Source organism: Bombyx mori, chromosome 11 (genome assembly GCF_030269925.1).
Source record: "Bombyx mori chromosome 11, ASM3026992v2".
Lineage (NCBI taxonomy): Eukaryota > Metazoa > Arthropoda > Insecta > Lepidoptera > Bombycidae > Bombyx > Bombyx mori.
The window spans coordinates 1,190,025-1,214,123 of NC_085117.1; the positions used below are offsets into that span (position 1 = coordinate 1,190,025).

Sequence of the window (24,099 nt, forward strand, 5' to 3'; positions counted from 1 at the left end):
ATTAATCATTTAAAATCCCATCTAAGAATACACACTGGAGAAAAACCGTACATTTGTGAAGTGTGTCAGAAGTGCTATGCACGAATTGATACTTTGAACATACACAAGAGAAGACATACTGCAGAGAATTTCTTTTCTACTGAAGAGACTTTTCGCGAATGAGTAATTTAAATATCCACATAGCAACACATTTGGCAGAGAAATCTTATGTTTGTGATATGTGTAAAAAATCTTTTGCACAGATGAGTTGTTTAAAAAAACATATATGTAAAACACACTGCTGAAAAACTTTGTTTGTGATGTGTAATAAAAAGACTGCATAATTTCATTGTTAAAAAATGCAGATGATAACACATAAAGCAGAAACATATTTCACAATTTGTGAATCACAAATTTGTCATCTATGAACACACATGAGAATACATACAGAAGACAAACCGTCTGCTAGTGAAGTTTGTACATAAGGTTTTACACACATCAGTCATTTAAAAACACACAAAGATACCTTCTAGAGAAGAAGCCCTATTATTGTGAATTGTGTGGAAAAGGTTTTTCAGTGTTGGTAATTTTAATTCACATATGAAAACGCATATTTGAGAAAAACAGTATTCATGTGTAAAGTGTAACAAAGCATTTGCACAAATTGATAGTTTAATAATGTATCTGAGAATATATAATATCATAAAATGCTTGATCGTTGCAAGAATTTCTAGGTTTTTATGAATTTTTTTGATGTAAATACATAATGTCGTATACAACTTGTAAAAGACAAATGCCATTCGGAACTTTATGGTCCTTGCAAAACAACTCATTATAACCTAGGCCTCATATTTTCTGAGAAATAAGCTTGAACATAGCCATGCAAAGTTGTTGATTTTCTCTCTACTTTGTCCAAACAATAATAATACAGTTAAAATATATGTTTCCAAATAGACAGATTCCATACCCATGAAGTATTGGAGTAGTATTCATATTTAACCTTGTCATAAAAGGTCAAAAGTTTAATTTTTATGTTTTGGAGATGGGCAAAGTTAGGCAGATTTTTTGAAGCAGCGTTATGGGATTATTCGAAGCAGTAATGCGTTTGTAGATGTCTATGGGCTCCAGTAGCCACTTAACACCAGGTCGGCTGTGAGCTCGTCCACCCATCTAAGCAATAAAAAGAAACATGTACATACTTAGAACGAAATATTCGAGGGCTGTCATTATAGAAAATAAAACTACATATTATTGAATAAAAAATAAATTGACATTTTCTTTTATATTGCACCCGGGTAACAATTTGTACTTGTAATGCAATAATCAAAATACAATACGTTCATATCAATTAAGAAAATAAATGTAATTTTTTAAAGTACATCCTCATGTGGAGCGGTCATCCTCAGGTCAAGATTTTCAGGCATTGGTTTCCAAAGACAAATATCCAAATTTGAAGAAAATGTTTTGAACAACTGCTTTCGTTACTGCCATCTACAGGAGCAATGAGAAACTAATCGAATCGAAGCCATCTAGTAGCCGACGCCCGTAAACATTTTTGTTGAGTGCTTGAGTTGCTTAATTAGAACTAATTTATGTGTATTAACTATGAAATAGATTCTAAGATTAAACTTCACTTTTATGTTAATAATTTTAATAGAACAAATTAGAGTACATATTTGTACGCTGAACTATAATGTTTCATTAAAATTCAATAAATTTCTTTGATAGATCGCAGAGTCGTTCGTCAGTTGTTTTTTTTACCTATCGGATCAGAAACGCGACCCACTGAGAAGATCCGACGAGAGCCTCGGTGGGCCTTTCATCAGTGAACAGTGGGTTTTGGTTCTAATAAAATTGGCCACCCCTGGGTTATAGCCTTCCTCAATAAATGGGCTGAAATAATTTTTCAAATCAAATTGTTGATTAATTTTAATATTTGTCGTATTACGTTGACGTAAAAAAAAAAAACTTGCCATATTTGTATAATTTTTTTATTGTTTAGGTGGGCTGACGAGCTCACGGCCCATCTACGGCCCATAGATGGGCCCCGGTAACCAAATATTTAATAAAAAAAATGGATGCTAAATAGCATCAATTTTTTTTATTAAATATTATGTTGTTTTATTTTCTATGACAGCCCTTTAATATCCTGTTATAAGTAGGTATGTACATGATTTTTTTTATTGCTTAGATGGGTGGACGAGCTCACAGCCGACCTGGTGTTAAGTGGCTACTGGAGCCCATAGAAATCTACAAACGCATTACTGCTTCAAATAATCCCGAAACGCATTCTCCTCCTCCTCGCGTCGTTTCCCCACTGCTGAGGGTCGTGACCATTATATGTCGTCAGGATTTTGCTCCTCGTAACGTCCCGCCAGCGCCTCCGATCATCAGCCGCATGAAGGGCGTCGTGGAATGGAATCTCTAGTGTGGTGCGGATTTGGTCGAACCACCTTGTCGGACTGCGCCCGCGCGGTCTCTTTCCCTCGATCTTCCCTATCACGAATAGTCTCTCTAAGCTATCCGGTGTTTTCCGAGCAATATGACCGAAGTACTCGAGTGCGCGGCGAAGGCAGAGTGTGACAGTCTAGTCTTGATCTGCAGTTGGTCTAAGATAGACAGATTGCTTCTCTTCGCTGTAAAAGGTATCCGGAGAATTCTTCTCCAGCACCACATCTCAAAAGCATCCACGCGTTTGCGATCAGCCGCTTTAAGGGTCCAGGTCTCCGCTTCGTATAGAAAAATGGAAAAGACCAGAGTGAGCACCAGTTTTATCTTTGTTTTGTGGGTAATGTTACGTTCTTCCAGATTTTACCGAGCTCAGTCATGGCTCCCTTTGCCATTCCGATACGCCGTCTTTTATTTTTTTATTGCCTTTGTAGGCAGACGAGCGTACGGCCCACCTGATGGTGAGTGGTTACCGTCGCCCATGGACTTCAGCAATGCCAGGAGCAGAGCCAAGCCGCTGCCTACTGCTTAATACTCTCCACAAGCCTCGTTTGAAGAAGGACATGTCATAGCGCTCTGGAAACACCGTGGAGGGGAGCTCATTCCATAGCCGGATGGTACGTGGCAAAAAGAACTCTGGAAACGCACTGTGGATGACCGCAGTGGCTCCAGGTAGTATGGATGAACTCTACTCCGGTGGCGGGCGGTGCGATGGTAAAAACGAGACGTTGGTATCATCTCGAACAATTCCTCAGAGCACTTTCCATGGAACATGCGGTACAAAATACAGAGGGAACCGAAGTCCCTCCGCAGACCCAGAGGCTCCAAGCGATCCGTGAGAATGGGATTATCGACAATCCGAACGGCTCTCTTCTGTATGGAGTCAAATGGAAGAAGCTGGTATTTGGGAGCCCCGGCCCAGAGATGGGAGCAGTACTCGCGAGGCCGGACTTGTGCTTTATAGAGCAAAAGTCTTTGTCCAGGCGTGAAGTACCGCTTCACTCTGTTGAGGACTCCCAGCATTTTGGACGCCAACTTGGTTTTGCCTTCCAAATGACTCCGAAATTGGACATCGCCCGAAATGTCGACCCCAAGTATCCCGATACTCTCGGAAGGTTGCAGGGATACTCCTTGGAATTGCGGCGCCATGACAAAGGGGTCCTTCTTCGCAGTGAACGCGCAAACTTGTGTCTTTGTCGGTTTGAATTGAACCAAGTTCAATTCACCCCATTCTGAGACTCGCCCCAGAGAGTTCTCCACTTCAGACACAAGTTTTGATCGTCTCTCTTGCACCACGCTCCGAGAGAGACTGATGGCCGATATATCGCGCATCCCCCGTGCCGTCATCCGCATAGCAATGCATGCCATCAATAGACAGCATGTCATTGATATACAGGATGAAAAGCGTGGGGGAGAGCACTGAACCTTGTGGAACGCCAGCGTTAATGGTCATGGTATCAGAGCAGTCACCGTCTACAACGACCGTGATGCTCCGCCCATCCAAAAAGCTAGCGATCCACTTGCAGAGACCCTCGGGGATTCCGTAAGATGGTAACTTCGATAGAAGTGCCCTATGCCAGACCCCGTCGAAGGCCTTCGCGATATTAAGGCTCACAGCAAGAGCCTCGCCCTTGCTCTCCAAGGCTTCAGCCCACCTGTGAGTAAGGTATACAAGAAGATCGCCAGCTGAGCGACCGTGACGGAAACCGTACTGTCGGTCACTGATCAGCTGGCGATCCTTTAGATACTTCAGGAGTTGTATATTTATTATTCGCTGCATCACCTTGGAAAGCAAGGAAGTTATCGCGATAGGCCTATAACTCGATGGGTCCAACCGGTCACCCTTCTTGGGGATAAGGTGGACGTGGGCGGTCTTCCATGAAGACGGAACCCTTTTAGTGCAATAAGAGAGGCGATACAAACGCGTTAGCGCAGGCGTCAGCTCAGGGGCGCACGTTTTCAGAACCACTGCAGGGATGCCGTCTGGCCCACTCGACTTATGGACGTCCAGGAGTCGGAGCTCCCGCCTGACTGCACACTGCGTGAAGCAGATCTTAGGCAGGGAGCTATCACACCGGGGGATGTTCGGTGGTGTGGCACCCCCGTCGTCCACGGTCGAGTTCGAGGCGAAGAGTTTGACCAGAAGGTCAGCCTTCTCTTTCGCACTATGGGCCAAACTGTCATCGGACTTGCGCAGTGGTGGGAGACTAGACCTGCAAAAGTTTCCTTCTGCAGCTTTGGCGAGCGACCAAAAAGCACGGCTCCCAGAGGGATAGCTATTTAGTCGCTCGCCAACTCTAGCAACGTACTCCGAGCTCGCCTTGGCAATAACCTTCTTGTAGGACCTGGAAGCGGCGTTATATTTCCGCCTTTCCTCTGAGATGTTAGGATCCTTTACGTCTCCTGGCATTATCCCATACCACGTATGCGGACCGCTTGAGGTGTACAGCATCCCTGCTGACATTGTTATACCAGGGTTTACTGCGACCCCCAACGGGCACCTCAGAGGAGGGAATAAACAATTCCATCCCCTGGAGCACCACGTCTTTAAGACGGTCCGCACAGACATCAGGATCAGCAGAGGAAAAGCAGAACCGCCCCCAATCCATCCCAATCTGCTGACATATACTTCCAAATCCTTCGACGTTTCCTTCCAATACCTGGTCGTCGTTCGACGACCAGGTATCGACGAGAGTGGTACAACAGCATGGATAAGGCAGTGATCAGACGATCCAAGTGGAGCGTCGACCACCACACTGTATCTAGCCGGATCCGTGGTCAGCAGAAGGTCCAACTGAGAAGGTTCGTGCCTCTCGATATCTAGGACACGGGTGGGCTGTGTCACCAGCTGGGAAAAGCCGTAGGCCAAGGCGAAATCGTAGGCAGTCCGACCCGGGAGGTCAGTGGCTCTGGACCCCAACCACTCTTGGTGGTGAGTGTTAAAGTCTCCAAGGACCACCACCGCCGCAGATGGGTACTGCTCAAGTACGCGGTTAGTCCCCTCTTGCACATGCTCAATCAGAGCTGAACCTGCATCACTGCTGTGGGACCTGTACAGGCAGGCGTAGATTCGAGTACAACCCCCGTGATCCACGCGCAGCCACAAGAGGGACAGGTCCCGTTGTTCGAGGCCTCGTAGACGGCGACAACAGACATCAGCCCGAACGAATACACACACCCCGGCTTTACGCAGGAAGTTGTGCTCCAATACGTAGCCGGGGTATTCAAGATACGAGGTTTCATCCGGAGCTGATATCTGCGTCTCCGTCAGAAACAGTAGGGCAGGCTGCGCCATCTCAAGATGGTGGTGTACGGCGTCAAGGTCGCTATGTAGGCTCCTGACATTGCTGAAATCCACATTAAATGTGGAATAGGGGATCGCCGATATAACCCTTTTTTTGTTTATGACTTTCATTTTTGTTGTTCTTTGGAGAGTGGGATAGGGTGAGGTAGGATGTTCGAAGTGAAATCATGACAACACCTGAATAAAGCGCGGAACATAGTGTGTGGTCGATCACGGGTTGCGTGAGAGACCGACGCAGGGCATGGAAGGGCCCCCAGTCCACCCTGCGTGCGATCGCCGGGATCCACTCCGGTCTCCGACTTCGGCACGACGACCGGAGGTTCGCTGGATCCGGTATTGTTAATATTGGAGCTAAGGTAAATAAAGTTGTCAACAAGCTCAAGGTTTAGTGTTCCACATTACTCCTTCAAAAAATCTACCTCACTTTGTCTATCTCCAAAACATAAATAATAAAACTTTTGACCTTTTATGAGAAGGTTAAATATGAATACTACTCCAATACTTCATGGGTATGGAATCTGTCTATTTGGAAACATATAGTTTAACTGCATTATTATTGTTTGGATATAGTTCTCAAAATATCAACAACTTTGCATGGCTGTGTTCAAGCTTATTTCTCAGGTGTTGTCTATTTTTAAACTTTTTTAAATAAAAGAAATACATTAAAACGTTGTTATTATTTAAATAATATTTATTTTTGTTGATCGTTTGAATAGTAATAATAATAATTCTATTTCAAAAGTAAAATCTATGAATATATAAATCTATTTAATTAAAAATTGACAAAATTATTATTAATATTATTAAAATTTTAAATAAAACAAAAAGGAATTTATGTACACGTATATTTCATTTAAATATTGGCGCTTACTTGAAGTACTACTAGCGCAACATTACGGTCATAAGAAAACATGGAGTTAATAAGTACCTACAACTAAGAAACACAGCGCCGTAACTTGGCTACTTCGGAAAAATAATATCTGGCTACCCTGCTGCTAATGAATTGTCTCAATATGGCCTAAAGGTCTAGATACCAGTCACAACCATAGACTATACACGTAATATATGGTCTCAATAATAATCTAATGGACCTTTGAATTTGGCGGGCGCGGTTTTTGTTTGAATTTGTTGAAAAATATTTTTTTTTAATCTATTAAGTGATCAGAATAGTTAAAACTTGTATATATTTGTAATTTTTATTATTATTTAAATTTTTTTGTATTTTATTCTTTTTTTCTTCGAGTTGGGGTAAGTTTTTTATATTTATATGAACGAGCCTCCGGACCCGGGGGGCACAGCGCCCCCCGCGGTTGCATTTGTCACAATCTCCAACGAATCCGGAATGGATTCTGACTGCTCTTTGGTGTCTAAAAGGAAGCTGAAGCGTAACCAGCTCCACAAAATTTGTAAAAATTGTAACAAAAGGAAAAGAAAAAATAATACAGAAACATTTAAACAATCGGACTGTCAATGCAAAGACGAATTTACTGAGAGCACTATTGATTTGCCTGCACCTGGTCCTTGCACTGATACATCTTCAAAGCCCGTTCCTCCCACTGATATGTCTCATAAAGCCTCCACACAAATTGGTAGGGCTAGTTATGATGCCAATGACCACGGCCCGTTTGTGGTACACGTGCAGAAAATACAGTCTGCTGATGATGATGGTACAACATTACACCCAGTTGTGTTTGGCAGATTTTTAAAAAAAAATTTTTTCAAAAATATTGTTAACGGAAGTTTGAAACGTATTGGCCGAAATAAAATGACACTTTCTTTTAATAATTATACAGACGCTAACAGCTTTGTCACTTCAAACTGCTTAGCTACAAACAACATGAAGGCTTTTATCCCAACTTTTAACATTACGAGGATGGGTTTAGTTAGGGGAGTCCCAACTGAGTGGTCCCCTGAAGATATTATGCAGAACACTAATGTACCCATTGGGTGTGGGGAAATTCTGAAAATTAGAAGACTAAACTATAAAGTCATGATAAACAACACACCCACATGGAAACCTTCGCAAACAGTCGTGTTTACATTTGATGGACAAGTTTTGCCCAAACGTGTATTTATGTGTTATAATTCTATGCCTGTTAAATTGTATATATACCCAACCATCCAGTGCTTTAATTGTTGCCGCTTTGGGCACACCAAGGTCCAATGTAGGTCAAAGCCCAGGTGCTTCAAGTGTGGTCAGGGCCACACTGGAGATACTTGTAATGTGGAGGAAGACTGTGTATCTTGCTGCTTATGTTCTGGGCTGCACTTTGCTTCGAGCAAAAAGTGTCCAGAGTACGTGAGACAAACAGATATTAAAGTAACAATGGCAGAGAATAGCTTATCCTATATTGAAGCGTCAAAATTACATCCCCCCATTTCTAAATCATTTGCTGATATTGTATCCTCTCTCCCAACTAAATCTGTTCCTGGTGGAAATACAGTATTGCCTGGTTCACCATCCTCACGTACAATATCTTATAAAAAAACAGTCTTCACTAAACCCAGAACTCCTCCTCAACACAGTAAAGGTTTTGATCATGTAGCACATGAGTCTCTTGTAAGGGACTACAATATGCCAGAGCCTTCTAATGGATGTGCATTACCATCCTCGTCTAATGCAAATTCACAACAGACAATAGCAGAGTTAATTACTATATTGATCAAATTACTTTCTGAACCCAATTTATCTATACCGTCCCACGCTGCTAATTTAATTCGTACTTATACTAATATTAATAATGGCCAACATGGACAAGTTAGTTCAATGGAATTGCCGCAGTATTATAAACAAAAAGCATGAAATTATACATATTATAAATACTTTTAATCCTTTTATATTTTCTCTATCTGAAACCTGGCTAAAGCCAGATTTTGTATTCAAAATCCCTGGTTATTCGTGCTTAAGAGAAGACAGGGCTGATGGATATGGTGGTGTATGCCTACTCATCAGAAACTCTAGCACCTTTTCTTCCTTCCCTCTCCCTTCACATAGTAACTGCTTTTCTGTCATTGCAGCTATTGTTGATGGTATCTGTTTTGTCTCTATCTATGTCCCTCATCCCTCCTTGCAAATCTTCAATGAAATTAAAAACTTCATTTCAGTTCTTCCTCGGCCTTTCATGATTCTGGGTGATTTCAACTCTCATCACACATCTTGGGGTAGTTCAGTATCTAATAGTTATGGTTATGAATTATTAGATATCTTAGACATGTATAGCCTGTGCATTTTAAACTCGGGTTCTCCTACTCGCCTCACAAAGCCTGGTGAAGTAATTAGTGCCATTGATCTGTCCATTTGTACTCCCCAGTTAGCATCTTCTCTATCTTGGTCTACTTTGTGTTCCACTTATAATAGTGATCACTATCCCATAATCATTTCATTTCCCTGTAAAAAAAAGGATACAATGTGTATTCAAAACTCTCGCCTCAAACACAAAATCATAGACTCTAAATGGAGTCAATACACGTTATTAATAGAAGAGAAAATTAATAATTGCTCAGAAGTTAATGTCATAGATAATAATTATTTCAAAGCTATTTTGTTAGAATCGGCTGATAATGTTTTTCCAAAGAAAAAGCCGTGTAGTAATAAGTTGTCATCTCCACCGTGGTGGGATGAAGAATGTACCAATGCTATAAAGAAACGCAAGGCAGCAGAGCGTAATTATCACAATAATATGTCTATGAAAAACTACGAGGCATTAATGACTATAATGAAAGAGGTTAGAAAACTATTTAAAAAAAAGAAATTTGACGGGTGGAGGAAATTTTGTAGCACTATATCACCTGAAACACATGCTACTGTCATATGGCGAAATATCAAAAGATTTAGATCAGCTGTCAATCCTTCTAACGCATTGTTGCTGCCTATAGAATTAGCAGATCAATTCCTTGATCGTTTGGCTCCTCCTTCTGCTCCACTCAACGATCCTATCCTGTCTTATAAGCAATATAACTCTGATGCCCCTTCTTCTCTAAATCTAACTTTTACGTTAGGGGAGTTAAAAGGTGTATTAAATCACGTCAAAGACAGTGCTCCAGGGGAAGATGGGATTCCATATTCCTTTTTGTCTCACCTTGGCGAAAAAGGATTAAATTACTTTTTAAATTTAATAAATAAAATTTTACTGACAGGTGACATTCCACCGTCATGGCGAAGTCAAATAGTATTGCCATTTTTAAAGCCGTCTAAGGTACAATCTGATATCAAATCATATCGTCCGATAGTTTTGTCATCGGTGATCACAAAAGTTGTTGAACATTTAATTAAAAATCGGCTTGAATGGTATATAGAAAATAACGAATATCTGTCCCAAACTCAGTTTGGATTTCGAAAAGGTAAAAGTGTGGGGGACAATTTAGGCATATTAGTTACGGATATTCGTAATGCTTTCTCAGATAAAAAGTCAGTAGTTGCTGCTTTTTTGGATATTTATTCGGCTTATGATAACGTTCTATTACATATTCTAAAAAGTAAATTAGATAAATTAAAGGTTCCCTATTTTTTAACTAATTCCATTGTAAATCTTCTTTCGGAGAGGAAAATTATTTTAGATGTTGGCGGCCCTTATAAGCCTAGTAGGCTGGTATGGAGAGGTTTGCCACAGGGGTCTGTTCTGAGTCCTTTATTGTACAATATTTATACATATGATCTAGAAGGTTCAGTCGGAGATTCAGCAAGTTTATTACAGTATGCCGATGACTTGGTTATTTATGCCTCTGATATGTCTGTAAGTACTGCTGAACGATATGTTTCCTCCTCTTTATCTTTGCTAAAAATCTGGATGGATGCAAATGGCCTTGATCTGTCTCCCTCAAAAAGTACTGTTGTACTTTTCACCAAATCCCGTACTCCTTGCTCACTTAATATAACATATGATGGGGATATATTACCCATTAGGAATCAAGTTAAGTTCTTAGGAGCTATTCTTGATTCTAAACTAACGGGTCAACCACACTGCGAATTTGTGGTTAGTAAATGTGAGCGAAACTTGAACATGCTGAGATGTCTCGGTGGGGTTTGGTGGGGTGCTCACCCGGCTACACTGAGGTTGGTGTATAATGCTGTCATTAGAAGTGTACTGGATTTTGGGACCTTTTTCTTAGACCCAGGTAATGTGGCTGGCTTTAGAAAACTAGATCTCATACAGTCTAGGGCTTTGAGGATTGTTTCTGGTGCCATGAAATCGAGTCCGGTTAATGCTCTGCAAATAGAATGTTGTGACCCTCCTTTAAACTTAAGACGTCAATATCTGTCCGATAGATTCATTTTTAGAATTGTTCAGTTCCATAATCATCCCCTCATTTCGAAACTAGAGTTTCTTTCTAAAAAAGTACCCTCTTCACATAAACCTTTACCTTGTCTGTTAAAAAGTTTCCTGAAATTCAAACAATTACAAGCCCCAACTCATTCTTTTCAGGTGCTTCCTTTATTTGGCGCTTCTTATGATTCTCTCTTACTTTCTCCAGTGATTTGCTTTTCTCTTGGCATTGAAAAATCTGATTTTAATGCCAATGAAAATTTTAATTGCAATGTCAATAGTAAATGGCCTAACTGGCATCAAATTTATACAGATGCATCTAAACACTCCAGTGGGTGTGTTGGTGTTGGAGTGTATCACAAACAGTACAACATAGTTCAGAAAATTAAATTACCTCCGGAATCATCGGTCTTTACCGGTGAATGTTTTGGACTATTAAAAGCTCTTGAATATGTGCTGTCTTTCAAACTAAAAAAAACCGTTATATTTACTGATTCCTTAAGTGCATTACAGAGCTTAGCAAAATTTTCACTAAAACTTAACCCTTTTTTTCATGTAATATTTGAATGTAAGAGAAAGCTGTTGCACTGCCAATCACACAACTATTTAGTATCATTTTGTTGGGTACCTAGTCACTGTGGCATATCTGGAAATGTGAAAGCTGACAGTTTGGCCAACAGTGCTACTGTGACCGGTGACGTATACCCGTACAAGAATTTTGGCCATGATCTTGCTGCTTTGCCCGGCATATGCCTCCACAAATCGTGGAATATGTGTTGGGAAGAGAGCGGCCGGATTAAGGGTCGTTTCTTGTATGCTATACAGTCTTCCGTTCCCAGGAAGCCATGGTTTGCCAAATTGTCGTTTGGTAAAACCGCCACTTCTACTATAATTCGTATGCGTCTGGGACATAACAGCCTTCCAGTTCATTTGCACAAACTTGGTATCGTAACTAGTACCGCCTGTGAGTGTGGCGAGAGTTATTGTGACCTGAATCATATTTTCTTTTCTTGTTCTTTATATGATCATTCTTCCTTATATACTTCTTTAGTATCTCTCTCTGTTCCCCTTCCTACTAATATTTCTTTACTTCTTCGAGATTTTAATCCCCTTGTATATAGTATTTTAAGTAGGTTTATATTAAATAATAACATTAAACTATAATTTTGATTTATTTTCCCTGTTATATAATTATTCTGATTTTTTTTGTAAATTCAATTCGTTCTAAATCATTTATGTTTTGTTGCGATAAGTTTCCTTCGTTTTTTATTATTTATAAACTGTAAATAAATAAAACGGCGAATTATAAAAACGTTATTACTTGACGCTGGCTAATGCACAAAACGTGCCAGAGCCAAAAATAAAGAAGAAGAAGAAGAAAGTTTCTCTGCAGTATGTCTTCTTTTGTGTATTTCCAAAATATAATTTCGTGCATAGCACTTCTGACACACTTCACGGTTTTTCTCCAGTGTGTATTCTTAGATGAGATTTTAAATGATGAAGTTGGGTAAAACCTTTTCTACACACTTCACAAATGTACGGTTTTTCTCCAGTATGTATTCTTATATGAGATTTTAAACTACTAATTTGGGAAAAACCTTTTCTACATACTTCACAAATGTACGGTTTTTCTCCAGTGTGTATTCTTAGATGATATTTTAAATGATGAAGTTGGGTAAAACCTTTTCTACACACTTCACAAATGTACGGTTTTTCTCCAGTATGTATTTTTTTATGAGATTTTAAATTACCAATTTGGGCAAAACGTTTTCTACATACTTCACAAATGTAAGGTTTTTCCGCAGTATGTACTCTAATGTGTAGTTTTAATTCACAAATTTGTGTAAAGCGTTTTTCGCACACTTCACAACCATAACGTTTTTCAGAAGGATGCATTCTCATGTGCGTTTTAAAGTTCTCTTTAAATACAAAACATTTTTTACAGACTTTACAAACATAAGGTTTCATGGTTGCCTGCATTTTTGTTTTTAAAACATACAACAACCTTGATTCGCAAATTTTGCACAAGAGAATGTCCCAAGTAAGGGTGAGACCGATATATTAGTATTCATTATGGTATTCGTAATACAGCTTGTATTCGTGTATCGGTAATCCGTCGAATTCTGATATGCTAATATTACGTATTCACCATATTCACTTATTGATAATAATAGCCAACTCACATCGGTCGGGTTGTATCTATCCACAGAACTATAACGTAGTGATTACCGGTAAAATGGGGCGATTAGGGATTGAGAGGCGAATCGGGAAAAAACCGGGAAAATCTTTCGATGCTCAATATAAGTTTTATATTCGTTGCAAAATCTTCCATTTTTGTAGTTTAATAGTAGAATGTTGAAAGTTCACAAAACAACTCTGAACGTGCATGATAATAGCTGCTAACTTATAAAAAATCGCGTTTAAAATTAACTTCCTGTGGTGGTAATTATTTTAGTGCTAGAAACTTTGCTCTCTTTGATTTATTTGATAATAATAGAAGACGACTATGATTTATAAACGTTATTTAGTGTTTGAACCAGCATATATATTAAAGGTAAGTCTCAGTTGTTATTGGTTTTAATGTATTTGATTAAATAAAAATACATGTAAAAATCTTTTGTTTTTGGGGATATTGGGGACGTCTTAGGTACAAATAACAACGAAAAAGAGGTCAATTGAGATGAGAATACGTGAAATGGAAACGACCTAAGTATAAATAGGTACAGGTTTGTAGGGTTGTCTATGTAGTTATAACAATATTTTTTAAATTTGTTGGTAAAAATCTGGTTTATTCGAAGTGAAATTGGGAATAAGTCTTTAGTTGAAATAGATAAGCAATTTAATATAAGTAAGTCGATTTTGCAGAGACATGTAACAAGATCAATGAAATCTCAAGGTGGACAAAAATGTCTAAGTAATACATAATAAAATATTTAATATTTGTTCAGAGTAGGGGTATTCATCTGATTAATCCATGGAATAACCGACACACCTAATCTCTTAACCCAGATAGAAATATCAGCACTGTCGATTGCATCTTTAATTGAGGTGATGTCTGCCATGTACTTTTGTCAGTTTTTTAATTTTTTTTATTGATGATCACTTTGTTGGTGCAAGTAAATAAATAAATTAATTAAAACTATATATAAAAATAAAAGTAGTACCAACCCTAGCAAATTTCTCATTTCGTCCCAATTAACCGCAATTTTCGGGTAAATAGGGATTACACCTATTTTTGCATTTTTTGCTTAAACTGGAATGCTAGTTGCATAATTTTAAATTAGACAACAAAGATGCCCCCAAGACTCAATCATTTTGATCCTTATATAGCATTTTATACATCAACAACTACCTTAAAATTGCTCATAAAGTTGGAATTTGTCCCTAATCGCCCCATTTTACGGTACTTGCTCAGTGCACAGAACACTGTTACTTCTAGCGAAGTATCTATCACACGAAAATATACTGGCATACGCCGTACGTGTCTCGCGGATATCTGTCTATCACATTGATAACAATACTGCATGGGCTAAGAGTAAGTGAGATAATCTACATGTTTATATACTGAGCAATGAAAATACGAGGGCTGCACTAAAAGTATCGGGAATGGAATATTTCCACTGTTCCTGTCATATTAAAATCTTTTTAATTGAAAACTCCTTGGTTTTAAAAATCGAATACCATTTATTTATTTAAAAAAAGATTCTCGGTCTTGTCACGAGGTTTTGTCAAACTTGTTTAGTCGTTGAGAAAATGGAATTGACTCGAGAAAATTCAAGAGCGATGATTTATTATGACTTTCGAAGTGGTTTAACACAAAAACAGTGTGTTGACCGGATGATTTCTGCATTTGGTGATGAAACCCCATCCAAAACCACAATTTATCGCTGGTTTGCTGAGTTTCAACGTGGACGTGTCAAGCTCAGTGATGATCCCCGTCAAGGTCGTCCAAAAACTGCAGTCACCCAAGAAAACTTTGATGCTGTGCGTAAGCTGATTGAGGAAGATCGACATGTGACATACCGCGAAATTCAGGCAACTTTAGACATTGGCATGAGTTAAATACAAATAATCTTGCATGAACAATTAGGTGTAAAAAAGTTGTTTTCCCGATGGATACCGCATTCGTTCTGTGAAGAGCAAAAAGCGGCTCGTGTTACTTGGTGCGTCAGAACTCTCGAAAGATTCCACGCAGGATCCTCAAATGCTGTATACAACATTGTATCAGGTGAAGAATCCTGGATATACGCGTACGAACCCGAAAAAAAAAACCAGTCACGAGTTTGGGTGTTCGAAAATGAGTTAAAGCCAACAAAAATTGTTCGTTCACGGAGTGTTGCAAAAGAAATGGTGGCCACGTTTGTCTCCAAAACCGGCCATGTTACGACTATTCCTCTTGAGGGACAAAGAACGGTTAATGCAGAATGGTATGCTAGCATTTGTTTGCCACAGGTCGTTTCTGAACTCCGTAAAGAGAACTGCAACCGCCGCATCATCCTCCATCACGACAATGCGAGCTCTCACACCGAGCACAGAACAAAAGAGTTTTTAGAGCAAGAAAACATAGAATTATTAGACCATCCGCCGTACAGCCCCGACTTAAGCCCTAATGATTTCTATACTTTCCCTAAAATAAAGAATAAATTGCGTGGACAGATATTTTCATCACCTGAAGAAGTTGTGTTCGCCTACAAAACGGCCATTTTGGAGACCCCAACTTCCGAATGGAACGGTTACTCCAATGATTGGTTCCATCGTATGGAAAAATGTGTCAAATTTCGCTGAGAATACTTCGAAAAGCAATAAATACATTTTTAAATAGTAATGTTGTGTCACTTCGTTAATTCCCGAAATTTTCAGTGCCGCCTATGTACGTATATCAGTAGTAAAAATCCCCAAGCTATCTGCCACACTTTTCCCCTTTCTAAAACCAAACTGTGTCTGAGAGAGATGCTCACTATTCTCAATGAACCATTCAAGACGATTTTTAATAACATGTTCAAGTACTTTAGTAATTACCGATGATAAAACTATTGGGCGAAAAGACTCAACATTAGACTGTGTTTTATTTGGTTTCAAAAAGGACAGCACTGTTTGCCTTATTTTATTTTATATTTTATTCATTTTTTTGTGAAAAATGATATTATGGAGTGAAATGAAGATGATTAATTTGAGACATTAATCAACTGGGATGAAATTAAATGAAATGAAATGGGATGAAATATAATCTCAGTAAAATGGTGGTCATTTAGTAAGATTTTTTTAGTGGACTTTTTGGAGGATCCCGAGAAGGTACTTTCAGCGGCTTTGTTTCATTTTTCCACATTTGTGCACTTTCACAGATATTAAACAGTTAATAAACCACCATTAATACACATTTAAACCCGAAGAAACACTAAATAGACAAAATAAAACAAATCACACAACTTCACTCCTCGCGTTCCCGCCAAAAAGTCCTTTTTAAGAACAAAAATCTTTGAAAAACGCGGGAAAACTTCAAAATCGGCGGGCGCGGTTTTTAAATTTTTTTTCAAATTAAATTGTAGATTTATTGTAATTAGTAATCAGAATAATTCTAAGTTGTGAATTTTATATTCGTGTTATTCCTATATTTATTATTTGTCTTTTCTACGTAGGGTAAGTTTTTCTGAATACTTTTATGAACGAGCCGCCAGACCCAGGGGGCACAGTGCCCCCTGTGGGAGCATTTGTTACAATTTCAAACGAATCTGGAATGGATTCCGACTGTTCGTCGGTATCCAAACGAAAATTAAATCGGAATTATCTTCATAGGATATGCAAGCAATGTAATAAGAGGAAAAGGAAACATAATAATGATGCATTAAAAAACACTGATTGTATTGTAATGATGAGTTTAAAAAGGTCCCCATGAATAATTTACCTTCTTCTACTCCCGATAACGTTAATTCTCCTTCCCAAGCTCCCACACAAATAGGCAGGACTAGTTATGACTGCAATGATCATGGCCCTTACATTGTGCATGTTTATAAAATACAGTCTGCGGAAGACGACGGCACCAATCTGCATCCTATTGTGTTCGGTAGGTTTTTACAAAAAAATGCTTTTAAAAAAATTGTAAATGGCAGTTTGAAAAGGATAGGAAGAAACAAACTGTCTCTTTCTTTTCATAAATATTTAGACGCCAACAGCTTTCTCCAGTCAAATTGTTTATCAGAAAATAGGTTGAAAGCATATATACTTACCCACCTTTAATATTACCAGAATGGGATTAGTAAGGGGAGTTCCAACTGAGTGGTTTCCCGAAAATATTAAGGAAAATACTAATATGCCTATGGGATGTGGTGATATAATTAAAGTCAGACGTTTAAATTATAAGGTAATTGTAAATAATGAACCAACTTGGAAACCCTCCCAAACAGTTGTATTGACATTTGACAGCCAAGTATTACCATAACGTGTTTTTATGTGTTTTAACTCTTTACCTGTACAACTATAAACTTACCCAACTATACAGTGCTATAACTGTTGTCATTTTGTCCACACAAAAACAAAATGCAGGTCCAAACCAAGATGCTATAAGTGTGTACAAGGTCACACTGGTGACAGCTGTAATATTGAGGAAGATCAGGGCTCTTGCTGCTTATGTTCTGGGCTACATTTTGCGTCAAGCAAAAAATGCCCAGAATATTTTAGGCAAAAAGAAATAAAAACTACCATGGCTGAAAACAACCTATCATACATGGAAGCATCAAAACTACAGCCAATAATAAATTAAACTTATGCTGATGTCTTAACATCCATTCCAAATAAAACTTTACAACCAGACAATACTATTGTACCCGGTTCACCCCCATCACGCATATTATCTTACAAAAAAACAGTTGTTACTAAACCACGAACCCCACCTAAACCTAATAAATTAAGTTTAGCTTCAATCCAACCCACCGTTCCTACAAAACCATGGTTTTTTAAATTCAAAAAGATTTCCAAACCTGTTATATCTGTGCTCTGTAGAGTTCGTTTAGGTCATTGCTGTTCTCCGGTATTTCTACATAAAATTAGAATACGTGACAATTCGTTGTGTGAATGTGGTTTGGACGACGGCAGTATAGATCACATTTTCCTCAATTGTCGCTTGAACAACTCACTCATATGGGACCAAGTTATTAGCGAACTGAAAATTCAACGGCCGGTAAATGTCCGTCACCTCCTCTCACTATTCCCAGACTCCCGTATTATAAATGCTTTTATTAAGTTTATAACTACTAACTCTATAAAATTATAATTATATGTAGTGCATTATTCTCTGTACATAATCTTTATTATAATATGTAAGTTTATAGTAACATTAATTTTGTGTTAGTCCCAGGCAACATTATTATTTCCAAAATGGGATACTTTTCATAATAAAAAGTGTGTTTAAATAGCTCGACAATGTTCCATGTGTAGCCATAACACGACACTGGCAGAAATTGCTGAGAGTAGCAGCAGATTGCCATTATTTAAAAATAATAATAATAATAATAAAGGTTATGACCGTGAAGCTCACAATTCAATTGTAAAGGATTACAACATGCCCACACCCTCTAATGATTGTGTATTACAAACCTCACCCAATGCTGACAAACAGAGTGAACAGAACTTAATAGACTTAATTACAACTTTACTTAAATTGTTATCTCAATCAAATTTAACCATACCGACCAACGCTGCTTCTTTATTCAACCCTAACAATAATAATAGTCATAACGGACAGGATAGTTCAATGGAACTGCAGAAGTATCATAAGTAAAAAACATGAACTTGTACATATTATAAATACTTTTAAAACTTTTATTCTTTCTTTATCTGAAACCTGGCTTAAGCCGAATTATACATTTAAAATCCCTGGCTATTCCTGTTTAAGGAATGACAGGGCTGATGGGTATGGCGGTGTGTGTCTTCTTGTCCGAGACTTTCATCTTATATCTCCTCTTCCTAAGAAAACCATGGTTTGCCAAACTATGTTTTAATAAAACTGCCACTTCGTCTTTAATCCGCATGCGTCTTGGACATATTTGCCTTCCGGTACATCTTAATAAACTTGGCATAGTATCTAGTGCTGCCTGTGAATGTGGTGAGAGTTACTGCGATATGAATCATGTTTTCTTTTCCTGTCCTTTATATGACCACTCTTTTCTATACGAATCTCTAATATCTCTCTCTATTCCTCTTCCTTTTAATATTTACTTACTTCTTAGAGATAATAGACCCTGTGTATATAGTGCATTAAATAAATTTATTATAAATAATAAGATTAAATTGTAGTTTAATATTATTTGTTTTCTTTTGTTATATATATTTTTTAGATATGAAATTATTCTGATTTGTTTTTGTATAATTCCCGGTACGATTTAATTATTTTAATTTGCGTTATACATTTCCCTCGCTTTGTTGACAAAATTTAAAATACTTGACACTGGCCAAATGCACGAATGGTGCCGAGCCAAAATTAAGAAGAAGAAGAAAAACAAAAATGGAGGCAACCATGAAACCTTATGTTTGTAAAGTCTGTAAAAAATGTTTTGTATTTAAAGAGAACTTTAAAACGCACATGAGAATGCATCCTTCTGAAAAACGTCATGTTTGTGAAGTGTGCGAAAAACGCTTTACACGAATTGCTGATTTAAAAACACACATTAGAATACATACTGCGGAAAAACCTTACATTTGTGAAATATGTAGAAAAGGTTTTTCCCAAATTAGTAGTTTAAAATCTCATATAAGAATACATACTGGAGAAAAACCGTACATTTGTGAAGTGTGTAGAAAAGGTTTTACCCAAATTCATCATTTAAAATCTCATCTAAGAATACACACTGGAGAAAAACCGTACATTTGTGAAGTGTGTCAGAAGTGCTATGCACGAAATTATATTTTGGAAATACACAAAAGAAGACATACTGCAGAGAAACCTTATGTTTGTGAAGTTTGTAAAAAACGTTATGCACAAAATAGTTCCTTAAGAGCACACATGAGAGCTCATACTGGAGATAATTCTCATGTCTGTCAAGAGTAAAGTAAAAGCTTTGCATACCTATCTAATTTGATAATTCATATGAGAACACATACTGGAGGGAAAGCTTATGTTTGTGATGCGTGTGAAAAAAGCTTGTTGGGATTGAGTAATTTAAAAATCCACATAGCAACACACACGGCAGAGAAACCTTATGTTTGTGATATGTGGAAACAATCTTTTGCACAGAAGAGTTATTTAAAAAAACATATACCTAAAACACACTGCTGAAAAACTTTGTTTGTGAAGTGTGTTAAAAAGACTGCACACTTTCATTGTTAAAAAATGCAGATGATAACACATAAAGCAGAAAGATATTTCACAATTTGGGAATCACAAATTTGTCATTTAAGAACACACATGAGAATACATACAGGAGACAAACCTGCTTGTGAAGTTTGTACAAAAGGTTTTACACATCAGTCATTTAAAAACACACAAAGATACCTACTAGAGAAGAAGCCTTATTATTGTGAATTGTGTGGAAAAGGTTTTTCAGTGTTGGTAATTTTAATTCACATATGAAAATGTATATTTTAGAAAAACAGTATGCATGTGTGAAGTGTAACAAAGCATTTGCACAAATTGATAGTTTAATAATGTATCTGAGAATATATAATATCATAAAATGCCTGATCTTTCCAAGAATTTCTAGGTTATTATGTTTTTTTTTTATGTAAATACATAATGTAGCATACCTACGACTTGTAAAGAACAAATGCCAATCGGAACTTTATGGTCCTTGCAAAACAACTCATTATAACCTAGGCCTCATATTTTCTGAGAAATAAGCTTGAACACAGCCATGCAAAGTTATTGATATTCTCTCTACTTTGTCCAAACAATAATAATACAGTTAAAATATATGTTTCCAAATAGACAGATTCCATACCCATGAAGTATTGGAGTAGTATTCATATTTAACCTTGTCATAAAAGGTCAAAAGTTTTATTTTTTATGTTTTGGAGATGGGCAAAGTTAGGCAGATTTTTTGAAGCAAGTAAGTAATGCATTTCGGGATTATTTGAACCAGTAATGCGTTTGTAGATGTCTATGGGCTCCAGTAGCCACTTAACATCATGTCGACTGTGAGCTCGTCCACCCATCTAAGCAATAAAAAAAATCATGTGCATACTTAGAACAGAATATTCGAGGGCTGTCATTATAGAAAATAAAACTACATAATATTGAATAAAAAAAAATTGACAAACAATTTGTACTTGTAATGCAATAATCAAAATAAAATACGGTCATATTATTATTATTATTATTTATTTATTTTATTATTATTTTACATTTATTATTATTATTATTATTATTATTAATTAAGAAAATAAATGTAATTTTTTAGTGTATCCTCATGTGGAGTAGTCATCCTCAGGTCAAGATCTCCGGGCATTGGTTTCCAAAGACAAATATCCAAATTTGAAGAAAATGTTTTGAACAACTGCTTTCGTTACTGCCATCTACAGGAGCAATGAGAAACTAATCGAATCGAAGCCATCTAGTAGCCGGCGCCCGTAAACATTTTTGTTGAGTGCTTGAGTTGCTTAATTAGAACTAATTTATGTGTATTATCGATGGCGCGGCGACGGCATTCGGTAGCATTGGTTAACATGAACCGCGACTCGGGCATATTGCGCGGCCTCAACCAACTCACCGCCCGCGCCGGGATGTGAGTCGAGCAAGCGCTACCTCATCTCAAATGAGGGGTGCCTCATGAGTACCTCGCGATGTAAACTGAGGTGCTCCCTCATCCTCACTTAAAATAGACGAGTCACTTATCGCTCTAAGTCCTTGTCGTCAACTGCTCTCAAATATTAAGTGTTTTTTTTATTGCTTAGATGGCTGGACGAGCTCACAGCTCGCCTGGTGTTAAGTGGTTACTGGAGCCCATAGACATCTACAACGTAAATGCGTCATCCACCTTGAGATACAAGTTCTAAGGTCTCAGTACAGTTACAACGGCTACCCACCCTTCAAACCGGAACGCATTACTTTTCACGGCAAAAATTGGCGGGATGATAAGTAACTAGCCTCTGCTATTTTAATAGTTAAAATAAAAAAAATATATCTCATTTTGAAATTCGTATCTCTGGCCACCTGTGTTCTAAATTTGAATTTGGTGGCGTGAAAATTTTATAGGTTTTTTGTCATTTGAAAATATATATTGTCAAGTGTTTTCAAAATGGATAAAATTGAACAAAGAGCAGTAATAAAGTTTCTTCATGAAGCGGAAAGATATCTATGACGAGTTAAAGAATGTTTTGGGTGAATGTGCTCCTTCTTATGCCACAGTAAAAAACTGGGTGGATAAGTTTAAACGCGGCCGTACATGTGTCCAAGATGAAGCCCGCCCCGGACGTCCAAAAAGCGACACGACTCCGGAAACGGTCGTGAAAGTACATGATATGTTTTTAACAGATCGACGATTGAAGTTATCTGAAATAGCTGACACTACAGGTATCTCAAAAGAACAGGTACATCATATCATAAGCGAGGAATTAAATATGAAAAAGTTATCGGCCCGTTGGGTGCCACGATTGTTTACGCACGATCAAAAAAGGATTCGGGTGCAGCAAAACTAAAAAGAATGTCTCAACCCTTTTTCAGAGTAATAAAGCCGATTTTTTACGTCGATTTATAACAACAGATGAAACGTGTTCATTATATACGCTAGAATCAAAAATTCAAGCAAAACAGTCGACGCAATTGGGATGCCCGGCTCCAAAAAAAGCCATGGCTGTAAAGTCGGCTGGAAAAGTGATGGCCTCCGTCTTTTGGGATGCAGATGGGATCTTGATGATAGATTACCTTCCTAAAGATCAAACAATTAATGGAGAATACTACGCTAATCTTCTAGATAATGTTCATCAATGTATTCAGCAAAAACGAACAGGTTTGGCGAAAAAAAAACATCTTCCACTAAGACAACGCTAGGGTTCACACATGTGTTAAAGCTGTGGCACAAATCAACGAATTGAAGTATGATTTGCTGCCCCACACACCTTATTCGCCTGACCTACCGCCATCAGACTTCTACTTATTCCCTAAGCTCAAAACTTTTTTGGGCGGACAGAAATTTGCCATAAATGATGAAGTCATAGCGGCTGTAGAGGAGTATTTTGCAGGCCACGAAAGAAATCATTTTATGGAAGGCATTATTGCTTTAGAACGAAGATGGATTAAGTGCGTAGTGGTTCATGGAGACTATGTCGAAAAATAAAATTAATTTTATCATGGAAAGTTAAGTGTTTCATTACTAAGCTACTACTTATCATCCCGCCCTTGTACCTATCCATGCGGACTCACAAGAGGTCCTACCACCAGTAAGAAAAGTGTTGTGATGCTGATATGATACTGTAGTAGATAAATGAGGAAGGCACCTGCGGGGTGTACGCAGGGACGTCTTAAATCAGGCTGGGGCCCTTGGGCACACAAGAATTTAAGGCCCTTTTGAAAGTAAAAAAAGCGAATTATAATATAATTTTTTTACTGAGTGATGTAAACTTCTTAGTTGAAATTATCAGCCATAAGTTGACGTAATTGTCAATCTGTTTTATTCGTTATTTGTCAATGTATCTAATGTAATCAAAGCAAATTTTACTGTTAATTTTAGCTTATTAAAACCTGAAAAAAAACATTCTGCCATTGAAAAAGAAGCGTACGCCATTGTGGAATCATTGAAGAAATGGAGACATTTCCTTATTGGTAGACACTTTAAGTTGGTAACTGACCAACGCTCGGTTTCTTTTATGTTTAATATGAAACATTCAAGTAAGATAAAGAATGAAAAGACTCAAAGATGGCGACTGGAACTTGCTGCTTTCAAATACGATATTATATACAGACCGGGGAAAGAGAACTATGCCGCTGATGCACTATCCCGAGTTTGTGCCACTGTAGAAACACGTACTGCAAAACTTTTCTCGCTGCATGAGGCTCTTTGTCATCCAGGGGTAACAAGAATGTTTCACTGGGTTCGCTCTAAAAACCTTCCCTATTCTATTCTAAGAAGTCAGAACAATGACAAAATCTTGTCGAACCTGCTCTGAAATAAAACCTAG

General features: G+C 37.9%; 1 long non-coding RNA gene across 1 annotated transcript; it reads left to right on the forward strand.

Annotated features, from left to right (window-relative positions):
• The first annotated feature begins 20,058 nt into the window (after nt 1–20,058).
• Nucleotides 20,059–23,278, forward strand: LOC134199634 (uncharacterized). Its single transcript, XR_009974195.1, has 3 exons — nt 20,059–20,532; nt 21,384–21,564; nt 22,646–23,278. It is a non-coding gene; the product is annotated as an uncharacterized LOC134199634 (long non-coding RNA).
• Nucleotides 23,279–24,099: the final 821 nt, after the last annotated feature.